This window comes from Muscardinus avellanarius (assembly GCF_963383645.1).
Source record: "Muscardinus avellanarius genome assembly, chromosome: 1".
NCBI classification, from domain to species: Eukaryota; Metazoa; Chordata; class Mammalia; order Rodentia; family Gliridae; genus Muscardinus; species Muscardinus avellanarius.
In genome coordinates, this window is record NC_137786.1 from 21,000,443 (window position 1) to 21,023,009 (window position 22,567).

At 33.4% G+C, this 22,567-nt stretch overlaps 1 pseudogene across 1 annotated transcript; it reads right to left on the bottom strand.

Annotated features, from left to right (window-relative positions):
* Window positions 1-20,929: 20,929 nt before the first annotated feature.
* On the bottom strand, window positions 20,930-21,869 carry LOC308269982 (glyceraldehyde-3-phosphate dehydrogenase-like; annotated as a pseudogene). The gene has a single exon. The product of its transcript is annotated as a glyceraldehyde-3-phosphate dehydrogenase-like (transcript).
* Between the last annotated feature and the right edge of the window lie 698 nt (window positions 21,870-22,567).

Consider the following 22,567-nt stretch of genomic DNA (forward strand, 5'->3'; position numbering starts at 1 on the left):
AGCCCTATTTTTTAGTCTGTATTTTGAAACAGGGTCTCACTGAGTTGCAGAGGGCCTCACTAAGTAGCTGAGGTTGTCTGAGAAAATGGATCCTCCTGTCTCAGCTTCCCAAATTCTGGAATTACAAGCATGTGCCACCACGCTGGGCTTAGGGTTTTATCTTTGTATACACATATTTCCAGAGTTTGATTAAAACTCAGTAGATCCTCATTATTCAAAGTATTCCCATTTTTCAAGTATGGAATATTTTACATAAACTAGAACATTGATATCTCTATGAGTCAACTTGCCATATGTAAATTTTAACGTGGAAGTGTTTTTTTTTAATTATAATGCTAAAGAATTTGCCACCTCACTGATTACCAACAATGTGGCTTTTATTGCTATCTGCCTAGCAAGATACTCACTTTAAAGTCCCATCATAGAATTCTGTTATTTATGACTCCTTTCTGCACCAATAATAATAATCTGGATTTTTCCAGAAGAAGACATTCACAAATAATTGCAGCCATTAATTGTAAAGAGTTTTCCAAGAAACACTAATAGGGGAATGAACGTAAGATATGCAGAGCAACAAGCCTGTATAAGTTACATTATGGGTAAAGTAAGAGCTGAAACTTAATCTCACTGAAGAAACTTAAGAAATGGTAGAACCTGCCCTTCAGTTATTCCTCCTAATGAGCAAAAACTATGGGACATTTGTGTACAAAACCTCTATCTGCTGTTTAATGTGAGTTGCTGTCAGAGGATATTGATTCCTGCACCTGTTGTCTGACTAAAATAGTTGCTAAGTGGTGTCCTGACTAATGAAAGTTCCTTAGCAATGTGTTAGCAGTTAAAAACAGGTGCCAGTGTGTATGAAAGTAGTAATGGCAAGAGGAATATAGGTGAAACACAGAGTTTGCCAAATGATTTCAGATTGATTCTTTCACAATACAAATCACTCAAGGATTTGGTAAACTACATGTGTCAATGTTCTTTTTTATATTTTTCACCCATACTTAGTCAGTGTTGTTTGGAAAACCACAACCGTACTTTATTTTTCATGAGTTATTTTGCCTAACAGGTAGTATTTACCAAGAATAACCAATTCATCTAAACAGTTTATAAAAGGGCATGCTTCCCAGAGAATATACAGTGTCTGCCACAGTGCTTGATTAAAAGTCTCAAAGACATTTTCAATTAATTATTTAACTGACTTTGGGTAAGACTTGATCTTTTTTATAGCTGCAAATTTAGGCTGCTTTATTTCTCATCATATCTGATTGCAAACTAGAAAAACTATTTTAGATAGGTATTAATGAACACATTTGTAGTATGTTGAAGGAGTAGACCAAATTTTATTATACTACTAGCATTCACATACACATATAATTAAATATGCATGTGCACACCTGTGCTTGTGTATATACTCTACCATTTTATTTATCTTTTCAGGGTCTTTATTGTTACAACCTGAAATCCCTGTTTTTTATTCTGTTGCCTTTTTTCACTACTTTCCTGATAATTATCTGCAAATTTCTTCTTTTCTATTCCCTTCAGAATAGAGTGATCTAAAGTACAAATATGGACAGTTGTGGTAAATTCAGCCAATTATTCTCTGTTAATTCATTAGCTAATGTGTTATATCTCAAAGGAACTGTAATGCCTAAATCTCTCTCTATATATATCTTCTATAAGAAGTCTATGGGGAAAAGAACTAATGCCGGAAATTTAAAAAGGTCCAACTGGGAATTAATATATTCAAAGGGGATTTAAATAGAGTTCCTCAGATCACATTAATAGAGCAGCTGCTTGCTCTAATTATGCATAAATCAATCCCATCCGCCACAAGTTACTCAAAGAATGGGAACATTTTTCTTGCTATGTCTTCTAAAAGGTTAGAACAAAACCTTTTTTGTTAATATTGGTGGTATTTTTACTGCTGAATTTTTAATAAATAGAATTAAATAAAAATTAATATTTTAGTATATTTGTCAATAGAACACCTTCTTTACATAATTATACACGGTAATATATAAATAATTAAATATTTTAAAGCATGAACTAGAAAGTAAAATCATACCTATTAACATATTTATAATCATAAAACTTAGCTTCACTAATTAGTATTTGTAAAAAAATGGATTATCACAAGGGTGATGGTTATATTAATATTCTTGCTCTACTCTCTATATTATCTAAGTTTAGAATTTCTTTCAATCTCAAATCTTCGATAGTCATCTGCAAGAGATACATCATTTGATCTAGAAGCATTTTTAAAATATTTCTGACCAAAAATCAATATGTGTTCTTGACAACAAAAAATACTATTACCTGCCTGAAGATAAAAATTACTTACAGATTATATTTGTTAAAGATGAGAATTTCTATTCATAAAAGGATACAATTACCAGGTGCTGTGGCCCATGCCTGTAATCAAGCTTCTCAGGAAACTGAGACATACGCATCACAGGCTAAAGGCCAGACTGTACAGTGTCAATACCCTTTCTAAAAGAAAAGCAAAATTGAAAGAGCAAAGGGCAAGATACAGCATCAGAAACAATTTCATTGTAAATATCATCCACAGGGTATATCTAGATTATATAATAAATTATAACACAATAAATAAAATCCAACAGGAATATGTTCAAAAGGCAGAAGACGTAGTGTAGTTTGAAGAAAAGTTAAAAAGAGAATTATATATTACTATATATTTGTCAGGAAAGTAAAAATAAAAGGGAAAAAAGGTGATGCCAACTTTCTTGAGTATGTAGAAAATCTTGAATACTCATGGTAGAGGAAGTAAATATGAGTATAATGATATTAGGACTCTTTATGGCTTGATATGCTAAAGTAGAACAGGTGAACAATAGACATTTCATACCACCAAAAATGTATGCTAATCATAACATATATTAAAATTCTTATAGAATTATTATTTATAGTAGTAACTTCAAAATGAACAGTTGGTAGCAGAAAACGTAAAATACATATATACATATATATGAATTTTTCAGAATGGATTACTATGAAATAATTACCATAAATGATCTTTATAACATATAACATTCTGTTTGAATATCCTGAATATAATCCAAATTTTAACACAAAAAATAAAACAATGTATGATTTTGGTTACATAATAAGTAGACACTGAATCAGGCATGGGCTCTAAAGACTGAACATTTTTTTAGCATGGTCTTTACTATGATCACATAGACAAAAAAACAATGGACACTTGCAGAGTAAATAGAGTTTATGCTATAGTGTCCAAATTTATTGAAAATTTCAGATTAGCATTAAAAAGAAAAGCTTGGTATATAAAGAGTGACTGCTGAGATAATATATGTTGGTGTATTGCCAAGAAAGAGTTGTTAAAAAAGCATTGAAACTATATTTTGAATCTTAATAATTGCCTGATAAGAGAAAAATGACAGGATCAGGAACATCTAGTTAAAGATACTTTGTAGGTCAAGTGTGACAAGAGAAGAAAATTACCCAGAGGCCCAGTTATGAAAGGTGGTCCAAGGCAGAAGCAATAAAACGTGTACATATCATTGAAGAATCTAACTTGTAATTGAAGAGCACACGATTTCAAGAAAACTAATGACGTATGTGATGACATTTTATTTTATTTATTTTTCTTGGTGCATTGTAATCATATATCCTGAAGAAGGTCAAGGTGAAAGAATCATACTTACACACTGTGCATCATTAATTCTCCCTCAGTTCCTACCCCACTCCTCTCCCTCCTCACCTTTCCCTGTTCAGCACAGTGATTGGCTTTGAAACGTTTGTGTGTACATCATGTCCATTGAGGTATTTTCCTCATCAAGTCTTCCTCCTCCCTCCAACCTTTCTTCCTCAGTTATATCCTTACCTTCGCTCCACTAAGGTTTCTCTTGTGTTTGGAGTCCATCCTGTGTCACCAATTTCTTCCTCGCTTCCACATATGAGGGATAACATCCAATTCTAAACTTTTTTTGGCTGACTAATCTTACTTAGCATAATATTCTCCAGCTGCCTCTATTTCCCTGCAAATGACATAATTTTGTTCTTCTTTATAGCTAAGTAGAATCCCATTGAGTATACATCCCATAATTTTGTAGTCCATCTGTTGTTGAACATCTCAGCTGGGTCCATAGTTTGACAATTATGAATTGTGCAGCTATAAATATAGATATGTTTCTCTTATCAGGCAATTATTACGTTTCAAATAATTATATGCATACCTCTGATAGTCTGGTTCAGTTCTTTTGGGTAGATGCCCAGGAGTGGCATAATTGAGTCATATAGTAGCTACATTTTCATTTTTCTAAAGATTCTCCATAATGTTTTCCAAAGTGGTTGCATTAATTAGCAAAGCCACCAACAATGTATCAGAGTTCCTACTTCTCCACATCCTCATGTTCTTACCAGGATTTATTATTTATGTTTTTAATGTTTGCCTTTTATTTATTTATTTATTTTTTTTTTTTTGGTGGTACTGGAGATGGAACCCTTCTACCTCTGGGCTACACTCCCAGACCTATTTTATGTTTTTATTTGGAAACAGGGTCTCTTAAGTCAGCAAGCCTGGCTTCAAAGCTGCATGATCTTCCTGTCTCCGGCTCCCAAGCATGGGGATTACAAGTGGGTGCCACCACGCCTGGCAATATTTGCCATTTTAAAAGGCGTCTCAGAATGCTACATGGAAAATAGATTTCATGCAAAATAATGGAGTATAAGTCAGAAAATATTGCAGTTGTACAATCAATAGCTAATGTTATTAACTTTGTTCATGTGGATTGAAAGAAACATGTATGTCTTCCATATGTTCTTAAATATATGTATATTGTATATATATTTTGAAGTAGAATGAATAGAAATTAGTGATGTTAATAGAGGATGAGGAAATGCAAGCTCATGAAATGCAGAAATAATTAGTAAGAAAATACTGAGGAAGAAACAGCTGTGGCATAGGCAGTCAAAAATATAATACAATAGCACTTATCACCACAGCTAGAGACTCTAAGCAATTTCAGACACCTTGTTAGATATCTGAAAAAATATATAAAATATAAAGTTGGATATATACATGGAGTGTAAAGACCAACACTCACTAAAAGATTAGAGTTAGATGTATATTTGGAAGTAAACACATTAAGATCTGAGCGTATCCTTGAGGATTTAGCTCAAAGGTACAAAAGTTGCCTACCAAACATGAGCATTCATGTTTGGTTTCCACTTTGGGCTTGGGTAAGGTAATTTGTAAAAGAGATTGGAGGGGGAAATCGAGAGGAATGGGCATTGAAGCCAAAAGCAAACAACACAATTTTTAAAAAGAAAAATAATAACAATAAAAAACAAAAAAATATTCAAAGGTCAAGTAGAAATAGGAGAACAAGAAAAATAAAAGGGGCCAGAAATATATGAGACAAACTGAAGTGCATGTTATAGAAACTGAAAAAGAACAAGATTATTAAAAAACAATCAAACATTTCTATGCTGTGAATTCTACTGAAAGACCAAAGTAAAGAAGAGCTGAGTAGAAGCAAATCAGAAAACTTTATCTACTGCTTTTGTGGGTGGTTTTGTGTGCAAGAAGCAACTCTGAATTAGAAAGTCCAAATTTATACTATGAGAAAAACACATCACCTCTTGTAATAATAGTCTGTATCAATAGAATGTGTAAGCTTCCACCTCTTAGACTCTGTAAACCAATCTACCCTGACTTTGCAATGTAGATGTCTAAAGATCTGAGGAATGCTAATCATGTGGGAAACTCTTTTTTTCTTATCATAATCACACTTCTTGTAAATTTGACAGCTTTGTCAAACTTGTGATCATCTCTTTAAATAAAGATTGCATTTTAAAAAAACCTTTTCTATATTTTCTTGCTTCCTTTCTAACCTTTGAAAAAATCTCTCTCTGACCCTATGTTCAAAGTTTTTTATTGCCTTCTCTGCCAGATCCACAGGCTATTCTCAAATGTTCAGGTGGATATTTTCAGAGACCGTAAGTGCTCCTTGCCCCATGACTGTGCTCCATACAAGCAGAGTATTTTATGATAATCGGGTTTCTCTGTGTTTGGGCTGGACTACGCACTCTTCCGGTGTATCTCCTTCTTTAATACTAACCCATCCATTTATTTTAAATAATACATATTTATACTTGAGACATTAAGCACATGCTTTCAGTGGCTGCAAAAACATTTGATAGTGATCAAAAATTGACAAAACACTTTTACAAGAAGTCTATTTACTGGCTTTAAGATATTTTAAAATGTAATTACTTGAAAAAAATATAAACGTTTGCAAAATGTTCATTGATATAAAACTATTTTATTTTTAAAATTTCTGGATTGTTCTCAGAGACAAAGATAGAGGTTTATTTAGGAAAGTGTGGGATACATATTCAAGGGAGGCCACGCGCCATCTAAAGAGAGTGAAAGCATCTTGGCTCTCACATTCTTTTTTTATAAGCGACACCCTCAAGTTTGGAGGTCTGGACTTCCTTGGAATCCTCAGTAGATGGCAGCTGGGTGGCACCAGAGCTTGACCAAGTGTCAGACCTGTTTATGGGTCTTATAAAGCATCTCAAGAATCTCCAGTGGTGAGATGGATCATTATGATTAATTTGTGAGTCTATTGAGAATTTTTGCCTAAAAATAAACTAGCCCTGTAGGGTGACAATAAGGATTCTAAAGTTTCTAGATTTTAAAATTATAGTTTTTCCTTCCTTTCTAGTTTGTCTCCTTCCTATCTACTATTTTTTCTGTCCTATATTCATAAAAAAACATCTGCTTTAAATTTTTATTTACTTTACAATTTTTAGTGATGCTACTTTAGTCTTTTAATTTTTAAAATTGTGATTTTTCTTCTACAAAAAGTGTTTATTGCTTGTAAATGATTTCTTCTTATTAAAGATTCAGTCTTAAATTAATATTCAGAGACATATTGCAGACTATGAGGTAATATTTTCCATTTTCTCTTACAAAGATGCATGCTTTATTTTGGGTTTTAAAGGTGTGAATAATAAAAATAGTCTAAAATCTTTATTATAAGAAGTGACTGTTTCAAATAATATTTTTTTAAATAAAATACATATTTTTTAGCAAGCTGCATACTTTGTTCATTATAACTTTAAGTCATTTACTGACTTTTGATAGTATTTGGAATAATAATTGCTGATATTAATTTGTTATTCTACTTTTCAAAACATTTTCTGAAAGTAGTCTCTCTCTCTCTCTCTCTCTCTCTCTCTCTCTCTCTCTCTCTTTGTCAATTTAAAGACTTTATCTCAGAAAAAAAAGATTGGTGGCAATTACTCAACATTATTAGTACTCCTAAGTACTATGCATCCTGAAAACAAACAACAAAATTTATTAGTTTTTTGTTTTTTGTTTTTTGTTTTTTTTGGTGGTACTAGGGTTCTTGGAAACCCTTCTACCTCTGGGCTACACTCCCAGAACTATTTTATATTTTTATTTGGAAACAGGGTCTCTTAAGCCAGCGAGGCTGGCTTCGAACCTGCGCAATCTTCCTGTCTCCTTCTCCCAAGTGCGGTGATTGCAAGTGTGCGCCACCATGCCTGGCTATTAGTTTGTTTTTATGCTGATCATGATTAACCATGAATTAATTAAAAATAAATTAATAAAATAAAAATTAATCATTGACATCCAAATCCTAATGGGAAGAAAGAAACAATAGAATGATAGGAGAAAAACATTTAAAAATATTTTGACAATCCATTGAGTTGAAGAGTATTCTTAATTTTAGTCATGATTTATAAAAGAATCTAGTAATGTTCACTGAAGTTTTGTTAACTATAGGTTATGCAATATGGTGGATATTTTTCTTTGTCATTAATATAAAATAAAATTATTTAATTTCTATTATTAAATATATAAAGGTTCACTATAAATTATTCATTTAGTAAGATACTGATGATAGTATGGATATTATAATTACTTAAAATTAAATTACTGAGGATTAAACCTAGGATTGTTCTACTATTGAGTTGCACCACCAGATTAAAAAAAATATTTTGAAAAACTAAATTACTGTGTGTTGGCTTAAATCCTGTAATCCTCTTGTCTCAGAACTATGGATTAAAGGTGTGTACCACCACATCAGGATAATGTACTTTTCTTAAAATTGTCCATGGATATATAAAAGTATTCTCTTTCTTATACTTTTGTTTGGAACATTGCAGTTATAGAACTTAGTGAGGTTCAAGTCATATAAAAAATCATATACCCAAGTCTTGGTGTGTCTTTCACTGGTTCACACCCAGCTACATAATGAAAATGCAGTAATACCTTCATGAGTATAGCGTAAATTTAATTGCTTCTTTCAGCAGCTCTTCATTTGCTTTTCTTTGCCTCCTTTCCCCTTGCTTTCCATTATTCCCCTTGTCAGTCTCTTCAATTATGTAAATTTCACTTTATTTTTTATTTTTTTTTCTATCTTTCATACAGGAGAGAAAACGTTCATCCCTTGGCTTTATGAGACTGGGTGATCTCACTTAGCGTATTTTCTAGTTCTATTTTTCTGCAAATTACATAATTCTGTTGCTCTTTTGACTCAGTAAAATCCATTGTGTATATGCCACAGTTTCATTATTTATTCATCTGTTGATGGGCACCTAGCTTGGTTTTATAATTTGGCTGTTGTAAATTGTGATCCTATAAACATGAATATGTATGTATCATCATAGTATTTTTACTTTAATTTGTGGGAAATATACTGAGGAGTGCTATAGCTGGGTTCTACAGTGGTTCTATTCCTAAGATTGTAAGGAACATATTTGCAGGTACCTTTACAAAATGTTGTTTTTCTCACTGGTGTTAATTTACAGAGAAAAATTAAAACTCATATCAAGGCGTGCAAAAGAGGAGGAAAAATAATTTTCTCAAACATAACATTCATTTAAGATCATCTGTATTATTGAATGAACTATTATAAAATGAATTTGGATTTCATGGATTATTTTTCCAAATCTTCTTCTAAATGCTCTTAGAACATTATGGTTTCAAAGTCTTTCTTCTTCCTCCTCCTCCTCCTCCTCCTCCTCCTCCTCCTCCTCCTCCTCCTCCTCCTCCTTCTTCTTCTTCTTCTTCTTCTTCTTCTTCTTCTTTATTTATTATTTTGGTGCTGGGAACTGAACACAGGAGCATTCTACTACTGATCTATACCAACATCCCTTTTTACTATTAATTTTGAAACAGGATTTTAATATGTTACTGTGTGCTAGCCCCAAACCTGAGATTCTCCTGTCTCAGCCTGCCAAGCACTGAGATTGCAGACAATATCTACACATATTTTTCTGCATAAACACAATTAGCAACAACAAAAGCTTTTCCTTATATTCCCATGTAGAAAGATTGTGAACTATAACAACTCCTTTGAAATTTCCTTTGGTGGATTGTTATAACTATATATGGATTTCAGTAAACAGAAAATTGAATGTTTCAATTTCCTGTGTTTTAAAACCACCTTAAAATTGTCACATATTAAATAATTCTGTTGATTCAGTGAGTTACTGGCATTTAGATCCTTCTTTGTGGATCTTTTCTTTAAGGCTGATGTCTGTGTTTTTCCCTAAGCATTGACTATTATAGGAACAATTACTCTTTATATTTATTAGTTAATTTAGTTTTATTTGTTCAACCATTTATGTAGGTTTAATTCTGTACTGAATCTATGAATCTATCAAAAACAAAATAAGGCAGACATGTATACCATTAAGATGTATGACTATGATGCACCATTAAAAATTTAAAACAAAACAAAACAAAAATGCAATGTAAATGCTTATCAATTGCTGATTCTGAGTAGCATCAGAAAGCATAGTCAAACCAGTAAAAATAGAGCCGGGCATGGTGGCGCACACTTGTAATCCCCGCGCTTGGGAGGTGGAGACCGGAGGATAGATTCGCGCAGGTTCAAAGCCAGACTCGCCGGCTTAAGAGACCCTGTTTCCAAATTAAAAAATATAAAAAATAGGTCTTGGGGTGTAGCCCGGAAGTAGTAGGGTTTCCAGGAACCCCAGTACCACCAAAAAAAACGATTAAAAATAGAAATAACAAGGCATGATATGTAAACTTTATTAAGAATCAACTTTCTCTTTGACCAATCTATGTTACAGAATTGTATTCTGTACAAAACTACATAATATTAATTTGGGGAGAATAACATTTTTGCTATGAAGACGTTTGATAGACTGCAACTTTCATTAGAAAAGCATTAAAAAGACCTCACTCACTGATCAAAATAAGTTTCAGTACTAGAAAATTTACCAGTATTACTAATAAATATTAATATGGGGTATACTTAAATATTTAATATTGCATTCTTTACACGTTTTATTAAATATTTAGCTAAATATTTACCTGAGCCATGGTAACTGAGAAATTTAACAGAGTGTTGGATATTTGCAAAGGGCTAATGAGAAGACATATGTTGGAGTTTGGTGCCTGCATGTGAGACAAGTCTGGGATTACACACTGAAATTTTGGTTGAGACCTGAAGGGATGTATGCCTTACATTTAATGAATAGAAAATTGGCTGAAACTCATAGTATCTGAAGCCAGCTTCAAACCAAGTCAGTCTTGGTTTGTATTAAGAATATCTTCCCACTGCTTAATTGATTTCTTGAAACAAAATTTTTGGATACATCCAGTTTCAAATTGTTCTGCCATGTTTCATACATCATTTTTGGCCCTCATGCAAAAATAATCAGGCACACAACACGGACATAAATGAAAGGAAGAAATATCATAATAAAACTGCCAGAAACAAAGAGGAAAACTATAAAGACAGCCAGGACATAAAATAAAAAGAGATAGACAAAAGGCATATTGCCTTCAAAGAAAATCTTCCCCAAAGAAACAATAGAAGCCAAAAAATAATATAATGATATTTTCGCAGTGCCAACCTAGAATTCAATACTCAGTAAAAATACTATTCATAAATAAAGACAATAATTTTTTTAGAAAAACGAAGTCTGGAAGAAGTCAGTTGGGTAAGGATATGATTAGAGAAAATCTTGCAGGGAGATTTTCTCTCATTGGCAACCAAAGACAGACCCATAGGGATAAGGGAGCATGAGGAGAAATGTGGTATAAAAACATGAGGAGCATCAAATGAATCTTTTCAGAAATGTATCATGTTTTGCGGAGATTTATATTTAATATTTATGTCTTAATATTTATGCACACATGTTATTTGAGCACATATATACAACGAAACAAGAAGTATATGGAAATAAAAGGAGACAGAATTTTAAGGTTCTATTGTTTTTAATGGAAACATTCTAATGTCTTATTTACTTTTAATGAATGTAGGTACAGCTTATAAGTTGTAGATTAGTAATTAACTAAATGCAAAAGAGTACCTAACAAAGAAATATGAAAAAACTAAAAAGGCACAATAAATTTAAGAGTGAAAGAACAGAAAGAGAAGATCATAAAACATCACAGTACATTTAATACACACATATATAATACATATATATAATTAAAGTAAGTATAAATGAGTTAAACAGCAAGTAGAAAGAAAAAATTTGTCATATAAATGTTAAAAATAAAATTATTATGTGAAGGTGATGACCATCAAAACTTTCATATAAACATGACAAGAGTAATCGAATGTAAAATAGATATGCATGAAAACAATAATCAGCATATAATTTTCTCCATCATATATACAAGCATTTACAACTGTGCAGGCATATGGTAAGCATTAGATAAATAATAACAATTATGTTTTCCATTATACATTATACCTTGTTATTTTATTGCATGTATTTCTTCCTTTATATTTCTGTGTTCATTTTTTTCTACATAATTTCTTCATTCCCGAATTATCTAATATCAATGAATTGTTGATAACTTATGCCTGTTCCATAGATAAAATAAAGCATATGACATATAAGGGAAATGTGCTATACTTATCTATGTTTCACTTATTTTAATTAACATTCTAATTTTTAGTTCCATCCATTTTTCTAAAAATAACATGATTTTACTCTTCTTTATACTGTAATAATACTCTATTGTGTTTGTCGTGTGCATGGTATGTATGTGTGTGTGTGTGTGTGTGTGTGTGTGTGTGTGTGTGTATTACATCATCTTGATTTGCTCATGTGCTGATGGACATATAGACAGATTCCTTAACTTGGCTATTGTTAATTATGCCACAATGAATGCAAGCGTTCAGGAGAAAACAAGTCAGTATTGCTGACAATGCTGGAACTGCATTATCATGCAAATGGATGGTGAATAGTTGAAAAAAACTTTCCTGACTCTATAGTGGGAAAGTATATACACTCAGGAGGAAGAGGCTCTAAGGACCTATGTACCAATGAAGTAGAAATAGAGATATCAATATAAAGTGATATTTAGCTTAATATAGACATAGAATAAATAAATACTAAGTATGTGTGTGTACATAGGTTGGCATATATATATATATATATATATATATATATATATATATATATATTCTTCCTTTCCCACACCAATGAGCAAACTTAACTTTCATATCTTGATTTACAATTTAATTCAATTCTTTAAAATGAAACAAGTCTTCCTGTAGATACAGATGATTCTAGTACTGGGACAAAAAACATTATATATATACATATTTATATAATATCTTATTTATATATGTGTGTGCATGTGTGTGTAATCAGTTCTCTATAAAAATAAAAATATATGTATCAAGAACAAGAAAAACAAAACTAGAAAAAATCAGATGAAAGAAAACCACAATTAGGGGTATACAGGGGTATACATCACAATGAATAGGAATTAAGTAAGAACCCCTTATAAATAAACTTATAAAAATTTAAGCAACAAATAGTATTGTATAGGCTAACAACTCAAAATATCAAATAAATATTCATGAGAACAAACATATATATGTATATATTTATGTGTTATATGAATAGGTAAATTTTTCCCTGAGTATATATTTTTAAGTCCTTTTTGTATATACTTCACCTTTAAGGATAGGGCTCATATTTCATTCATCCCAGAAGTATAAATCATACATAGTGAGTTTATTCTAAATAGCACTGTATTGACCACATTTAAACAAAGAGAAAAATAATAACTTCACAATGGAAAACTCTGTCCAACTCTATTTCAGCCAAGTGATCCAGGTCAGCATCAACAAATATAAACCATATTGATAATATGAATCATTTATGTTTTGTGATTATGATGGTGTATCACCACTGTGGTTTTCTTCTCAGGAATAAAGTTTACTAAAATAATTGATAAAAAATAAAAAAAATACAGGAACATTTTACGAAATACTTGACAAATGTTTTTCAAAAATATAAACACCATCAGAGACAAAGCAAATGTGAAAAACTGTTCAGCCAACAATGTCTCTAAAGATACATCACTCCTAAATATAATGAGAAATCCTGAAAAGGATGTAAAAAAAACAAAACAAAAGGACATTAGGGAAATCTGAATGAAGTATAGACCATAAGGTGTCAACACTGGTTTATTAATGATAACAAAAGTACTCTACTCATAAATACTGAAAATGAGAAAACTGAGTTATGTGGAAAACATTAGTACACTTATCATGATTTTGTAATTATAAAGTGTCTTGAAATAAAAGTTTATTTAAAAGCATTGTAGAAAATGAGAAATATTTAGAGACTTGCAGAGGTTGCAATTCACATAAATGGCTTTTTTGTACTTTATTTTATTTTATTTTATTTTATTTTGTGGTACAGGCTGTGTTATAACACTCTATGAGCCACACCTTCAGCCTATTTTACTTTTTATTTAAAAAATAAGTGTCACTAAAGTACTGTAATCCTACTGTCTAAGACTCCCAAATACTGGGATTAAAGGCATGTGCCACCACACCCCACTAGTAAATTATTTTAAATTATATTTCAGTTGTTCCATCCAGGAACCTTCCCTTCACACAGTTTTGATAAAACTATGATGATTTTCTAATGCTATTTATCTATTTGCTACAGTTCCACATCTTGGATTCTCTAAATTTGTCCACACATCTTGAATTACTCTTTTTCATGGGTAGACATAGGCTCTATGGAGCCTGAAACTTGTACAAGTTGGAGATTTTGCTTTTAGAAAAACAGCACAAAATTAGAAACATCCAATTTATGTATGAGAAAATATATATTTAGGTTTGAAATTACCGTAGACTTAGAAATGGAAATTCCTTTCTTCTAAAATTCTGGTGGGCCCTTTATCAGACATGCTTACCACAATGATTCCTGATTGCAAGCAGGTTGTCCCTTTCCATTCAGAACACTCCAGTGCTCAGCAGCTCCCAAACCTCCCAGATACTCCTGAAAACCAGGGCCTGCAGTTTAAACCTCATTAGCTTCACATTAAATTTGACTCTAGTCGCTTCATTTAATTCTCTTCGAAATCCCAATTGAATGTGGTTACTGTTCTTTATCAGCATTACTTACCAAGAGAGGATAGGAGGTAAATATGAGGAAGTAGGCTAATAGAAAGTCTCTTTTCGAGGAGCAAACAAGACAACCTAAAGGAAGAGAAAGGAGGGGGAAGAGAAAAATCTCTAAAGCACACAATGTACTTAAACATATCGAAGTCAATCACTAAGCCAAGCAAGGGAGGGAGGGACGGGGAGGGAATGGGGTGGTATTTGGGTAGGGGTTAAATCAGCGATGAGTACATGTTTGTACACACAAGTTTTTTACCCCAATAAGTTGTATGAATATAATGCACCAATAAAAAAATAAATAAATAAAATTAAAAAAAAAGAAAGTCTCTTTTCCCTGAAGACTCAAGGCTCTTTGTTAATATGTGATATGTGGAAAACAGAATGGCTAAATGAGTGATGTGTGCATGTATGCCTCTACCATCTTGTACTCCAGTAAGTTGCATGACTACAATGCACCAATAAAAAAAGAATTATTTAAGGTAGTAGTTGATTAAAACAGTAAAAACAGGTATATGAATGCCACTTCAGTTTTGGGTAACATCATATTTTTAAAATGCAAAACAAAAAGAAAGATAGTGATGATGATAGTGATGATAGCTGGGTTTGGGGCTTGTGGTCAGTAGTATCGTGCAAGTTAATAATAACAAGCATAAAGGTCACTGAGTTGAAGAAGAATATAATTTTGGAGCTGTGGAATTAGATATTACTACACAGCATATCCATAGGCATAAGTAACTGGCATCTGGATCTGCAGTTATAAGAATTGAACTAGGGGTGGCCTCTGAATATTATAAGCCCAGAGTAATTAGTGTTTTCTCTGTAAGTGATCTCTTAAGGAATGGAGTCTATGAACTTTAGGGGTAAAGAGGAATTAATGCAAATCTTAGAAAAGGAACAGTGTTTGAAAAGGGCAGCTCACAGAAGCAATGGCACACTGACACACATAAAGGAAAAGCTGCATCATTCTATTATGTGGAAGCAAGAGAAACAAGTATACAAAGCTGGGAAGCCTAGGGAGTGGCAATTCTGATAAGATTTTGAAAGGTTCTAACTTGATTTTGTAGCAATGCTAAAAAAAAATCTTATGTAGTAAGACAAATGCTTCTACCTTAAGATAAATAAAGTGAATGACATAGTCATTTTCCAAAATTAACTTCACGATAACATACAGATTTTGGGTTTGAGTATAATAAAATATTCTTCTACAAACCACATAGATCAGAGGCAGAAGAAATCTCCATAAAATAAGAAGTATAAAGTCCACTAGAAGCCCTAGACCAGGAATCCTAAAAAAGGCATTCAAAATATTTTTATAAGAACCATATCTAAAATATCTCTATCTAAATGAATGACAGTTTTCTCTTAAGCACATTTTTATGGATTTTAATCATACTTCTATACAAGAAAAAACCCAATCTTCCTGTTAAACCAGCTATTGCATGTTATACCTGTTGGAAAATGAAAAATGAAAAGAAAATGTATCTGTCTATTCTCTGACTCTTGTATGTCACCTCCTACATTTTGGCTTTATCTTTTACCTTGCCAGTCTTCTCTGCCTCTCTGGTTAGCAGGATTGTCCATAGTCTTTGTAGCTTTTGCTTTATTTCCAACTTCCATTCAAACAAAGAATTTATCTTGTGTATGTGACATTGGACTAACATGTTATCCAATGCATCCTTCCACAGTGCCAGTCTTCTCTGCCTCTCTGGTTAGCAGGATTTTCCATATTCTTTGTAGCTTTTGCTTTAGTTCCAACTTCCATTCAAACAAAGAAGTTATTTTGTGTATGTGACATTGGACTAACATGTTATCCAATGCATCCTTCCACAATGCAGTGCTTTAGGTTGATGATGGGCGTGGCATATGTGTGTGGAAGGGGTGTTTCAAAGAGTAAATTCTGGGCTTGTGGGTGGAGAAGGCAGTATATTTTACCTACATTTAAAAGAGAATTTTATATTTATGTTCTGATAATGTGGTGCTTATATAAAAAACTTAAAGTGTGTGTGTGTGTGTGTGTGTGTGTGTGTGTGTGTGTGTGTGTGTGTTAGTGTGTGGTGCTGGGGATTGAATCCAGGGGTCTTCCTCTGTGATACATCTGTACCCTGTTTTATTTTTTATTTGAAAACAAGGTTTCACTAAGTTGCAGAGGGTCTCTCTATGCTGCTGATCATGCACCTGTGATCCCTTTCACATGGCCTCCCAAGTCCTGGAATACAGGTTTGTGCCACCCTGCCCAGATAAAAAAATTTGTATTTAGAATTTTAGAATAGTTATATGTTTTCAGAAAAGTCACAAAATTAACACAATAAATTGAATTAAGTCCACTCTCAGATTTCCCAATTTTTAACATCTTATATTACAATGGTATATTTATTATAAGTAATGAACAATTGGTGTATTAAGTCTCTACTTCATTAGGATATTTTACCAAATAACTGATACTTGTTATCTTCTGTGATACCATCAAGACATCACATTCCACTTACTAGACATGTAGCCTTTGCTTTTTCTTAGTAGTCAAATATTTTTTAGGTTTTTGGGGGTACTTAGACAGTTTTGATGAATACTGACTGATCAATTATTTTGTAGGCTTTTTCTGCATTATAATTTGTTTGATGCTTTTTCTTCTTATGATTAGATTTGAGTTAAATGTTTTGAGAAGGAAGATTGGAGATTCAAAGCACCATTATCACATCATATGGAGGGTACACACTATTGACATGATTCCTGACTGTTGATGTTTACCATGGCCTCAGGATTGAATTAGTACTAATTAAATTTCTCTACTGCATTCTCCTCTCCTTGTCACATTTAAGGAGTGGGGATATATGCTTTGTTTTCCCTCTTTGACAAAAGAGTATTTACACAAATTAATTGAAATCCTCCTGCCAGCTCCTAAAATGTTCCATTTGTCCAAATGGTACAGTACTGAGTAAGTACAAGATGGGTCCACTCTGTCAGAGGGTTGTCTCAGTTCTGAGGAACCCCAAACAAAAGGTCCCTGCCATGTTACTGATGGAGGAAGCCAGGGGAAAGGGAAAGGTATATAGTTACTGAGCTAGCATGGAAAAGTGTCTCAAGGTTCCCCAATAAGTAGATGTCAGCTGAGTTGCTAAATAGTGTGTCAGCTGACTCCCCTCCCCTCATGCAGAGGCCTCTGCATGCAGACTCAGTGACTAGAAGTGTAGATATGGCTCAAGGCATGGCCTGTCATGGCAGGGGTCAAGGGTTCATGAAGAGTCCTGGCTATGTTGTCTGTGCACCAAGGCTAGAGTGGGGAGAGCTGCTTTCCCCCATAATACCTGCCAGGTAAAATCATTGTGATTGACATGGGACTGGGGCTGAAAGATCAAATACTTTTTCAATGTGGAATAAGTTTTGGAATGTGTCCTAAAAACAACTGGTCTATTGAATGTAATTTGTTAAATTTTGAGCATAGATTGATAAAAATGGTTCTCTATTATTATTTCAATGTCTATGGGATCAGTACAAATGACTGCAAAAATATAGTAGGACAAGACTAGTAATGAGAATGTTATCTTATTCAGAATAGCACAACTACATTCACCACTATCAATAGTAACAACAACATTTTCAGTAATTTTATGATAAAAGCTACAACAAACTTTTGAATGTATTATTATACACAAACAATTCTCCAAATGAGGTTTATAAAACTCATAGATTATAAGGTGAATAGAAAATATGATACTGAAAATTTTACCCTCATTTAATTCTGCTTTCTACTCAAACTGAATCATTCCAGCTCTCCTGGAAGTGAATGTTCAGTGCTTCTCCCATTTTGCTCATTTTTTGCTTTTAAGTCTTCTCTCTCTCTCTCTCTCTCTCTCTCTCTCTCTCTCTCTCTCTCTCTCTCTCTCTCTCTCTTTCACACATACACACACACACACACAATCAAAACAATTGTTTATTCTATTCTTTATCAATTTCATCCTTAATTATATCTCCTGTCCTTCATCAGGTAATTATTAATTCATAAAATTTGCTAATCTTTTGCTCCAAACCCAACTTTAAAGATTTCAAGCTGGGCTTGGTGGCTCATACCTGTCACCCCAGTACCTGGGATACTTGAGAGGGTGAGACAGGAGGATCACAGGTTAGAAAACTACCAAAACTATCAGCAAAGCTCTGTATATATATATAAATCAGAAATGATTCAGTTTGAGTGACAAGCAGAGTTAAATGAGGGTAAAGTCCTCAATATTATACTCCATAATCACCTTATCTGAGTTTTATAAACTTCATTTGTAAAATCATTTGTATATAATATATAGTAAGGAGCCTGGCGTGGTAGCACACGCTTGTAATCCCCACGCTTGGGAGGCGGAGACAGGAGGATCACACAGGTTCAAAGCCAGCTGTGCTGGATTAAGAGACCCTGTTTCCAAAATAAAAAAAAGTATAAAATAGGTCTGGGAGTGTAGCCCAAGGTAGAAGGGTTTCCAGGAACTCCAGTACCAACAACAACAAAAACAACAACAACGACGATGACAACAAAATAATAATAATATATAGTATGGGCCTGGGGTATACCTTGAAGGTGAATGCCCCTGGGTTTAATCCCCAGTACTACACACACACAGAGAAACACACACAAATACACACACACACACACACACACACACACACACACGTGATTTCAAACTTAACTGATTCTTTTATAAAACTAAAATGATTATTTTTTTTTTGCATTGAGGATGAAAACCAGGGGCATTTTACTTCTGAGCTACCCCCCTAGCCCTATTTTTTATTTTATATATTTTGAAACAGGATCTCAGTGAGTTGCAAGGGGCTTCACTAAGTAAAAAAGCTGTCTGCAAATCCAGATCCCTCTGTCTCAGCCTCCCAAATGCTGGATTACAAGTGTGTGTTACCATGCCTGGCTAAAATATTAATTTATTAATCCCTTTGTACTCATCTTGTTATAAACATAATATATATTTGTGGTCAATAAGAACACAGTATATTTTAATTTTTCACTGAAGATTTGGAAATGCAATATTTTTTATATTTGAACATTTTGAAATATAATTTTTTCAGACATTTTAGGTTAGTATATAACAAAGATGAGGTGGTCTGTTATGTTCCTAGAGTATTCTCCATGAGTAATTTTACAACTGAGATTTTTGAAGCTTAACTGGAGCATACAAATAAATGTCTCTGAAGAATGCATTTCCCTTTACAGCAGCATTCCCAAAGATTTGTGTGTGCGCTGAAGTATAAGGCAATTGTCTTAAGTCTGGAATTTAATTTTTTTAATATCTTATTTTATTCTTTCAAACTTATATTCACAAACTTTTCTTGATTATCCTCTTCACTTTTTCTGCCACATCCACGGAGGTATTCACATAATTTGCTATTACCAGGACTATAAATGCAATTTCCTCAACTATTGTGAAGAGATAATATTTTCAAGCAGATTGCTATTTCCTGGGCTTTCACAATTTTCATAAAATTCTTATTACACTAAGATAGCAAGAATTTCAAATAGCTTTTCAAACATGGTTTCAATTACCCATCACCTATGTGGCTTTGAGTAAATTTTCCACAAAGTAGATTTATTATGTGCTTTTTCATTTTCATTCATTATCAAGTTTAATTTAGCAATATTAAGTTTGTATTGTTTTTAAGTAAATATAATAAATATGGTAGTGGGTTTAAAAAGGTAGAAATTATGCTATGCTCATAAATTCAGTAATGATAAAAGCTTATCAGAATAAAATCCGAGATGAAATATTTAAGAAAAATAACCTTTCAAAATAGTCTTAGAGATCAGGAGAAGATGAGGGATGATATGAAAATACAAGCTATATTATCCTATGTGTGCGTCTGTGTTTGCATATACAAACATTTTAATTATTTATACATTTATCTTGAAGTGCTGGGATATTATAATATTATGACAATAACTAAAATATATAAATATCTTCTTCAAAATGTATTTTAGCATTAAAATAAACATTCAATTATTTTACATTGACAATAAATTATGTATTGAATTTTTAGAAATTATAAAATTATAGATTATTTGTGGTTGTCTTTAGTTGATAGAATAGTTTTCTTTTACCCTTAATTATCAAGCATATAAGTGGTACAAAATTATATTTCATGTTTGAATTCCTAATAAAATAATTTACAACTTATAATATGTTAATATATTGAGCACACTTTGCAATGCTGGCCATTCTTTCTTGGCTAGAGAGATAAAATTTAGAGAGCCTCGGTACTCAGTGATAAGTCTCTTTACCTTTTATTTTTCCTTTATTTGTTTTGCAAGGTGCAGTAGATTTTATTGATGGTGCATGACAGAAGGGCTCCCGAGGCCCCTCCCCTTCTTCAGGAGTTCCTGGATGGAAGCTGGGAGGAGGAGAAATCCTCTGTATACTGAGAAACCAAGTTGGTGCAGGGACTCCTCACAACTGTGGGCCTTTCTTCCTCTTTTCTTCTTGCTGAGGCTAGTGATCCAGGGGCTCTTACTACTTGGAGGTTATATGGACCATGAGTTCCATCACCCTGTGCCTGTAGCCACATTTATTGCCATGCCAGGAAATGAGCTTTACAAAGTGATCATTGAGGGCAATACCAGCCCCGGGATCAAAGGTGGAAGAGTAAGTGTCATTGTTAAAGTCACAGGAGATTACCTGGTCCTCAGAGTAGCCCAGGGGGGCCTTGGAAGCCTGTTTCACCACTTTCTTAATATTATCATATTTGGCAGCTTTCTCCAGGAGGCCAATCAGACCCATGATTTGAGGTGAGCATACAGAAAGCCATGCCACTGAGCTTTCTGTTCAGGGATGGCCTTGCCCATAACTTTGGTGGCACTGATGGATGCTACCAGGAAGATTTTCTGGGCAGCCCCGTGGCCATCTCCCCAGAGTTTCCCAAAGGGGATATCCACTGTCTTCTGAGTGGCAGCTATTTCATGGCCAGCTGTCATGAATCCCTCCAAAATGCCAAAATTCTCGTGGATGACTTTGGCCAGGGGTAAAAGCAGCAGTTGGTGGTACAAAAGGTATTGCTGACAACTTTGAGGGAGTTGCCATACTTCTAATATTTCATTCCCATCATGATCCTTTTGACTCCACCCCTCAAAGGAGCCCCGTCTTTCTCCACAGCACTAAAGACTCCAGTAGACTCCGTCACTTACTCAGCCCCAGCATCCCTCAACTTGATGTTGATGGGATTGCTCCTGGAAGATGGAGATGGACTTTCCATTGATGATGAACTTCACATTCTTAGCCTTGATGATGTCATTAAATTTGCCATCTTGGAATCACACTAAAATATGTAGACTGTGTAGTTGAAACCAATGAAAGGGTCATTGACAGTGACAATACTCACTTTGCCAGAGCTAAAAGCAGCCCTGGTGAAAAGGCTCCCAATATGGACATACCTGTTTACTCTGACTTTCACCATGATTGGTCAGGAACACAGCGGGCAATGGAAGAGAAAATAGGACTGTCTTCCAATGAGGAGGAGAGAGCCCACTTTGCCTTCTTTTATTGAGTATTGTTGATGGTTCTTTTTATCTAACTGAAAGTTTAAGACTGTATAGATTCCTTGCTCAAAACCCTCAATTGATTTCTGAACACACACAGAATGAAAATCAGAATACTTTTTTCTGGATTTAAACATTTCAACACGTACATTAAAATACTTCCCCTGTGTAGTGTATCTTCCTCACTCATTTACTCACTTATGAGATGATGATCTCAAACAAAATTCCCACCTGTTTAATCAAGGGAAATTATTTTATCCCTTTATAGCCTCCAAATATATATATATATATATATATATATATATATATATATATATATATATATCCTTTTTAAAATGTGCCTTTCTTGATTTTCAGGTTTCTATTTCCTGCTATTTATTTATTTATATATTTATTTATTTGTGGTTAAGGGTTATGGTTATGGGATGGAACCCAGAGGCCTCTGACCTCTGGAAAACTCCCCCAGACCTACTTTAAAATTTATTGGAAAACAAGGTCTCACTAAGTTGTTGAGAGCTTCATTAAGTAGCTGATACTGGCTTTGAACCTTGTGATCCTCCTGTCTCAGCCTTTCAAATACTGGGATTACAAGTGAGTGGGACCATGTCTGGCCTCC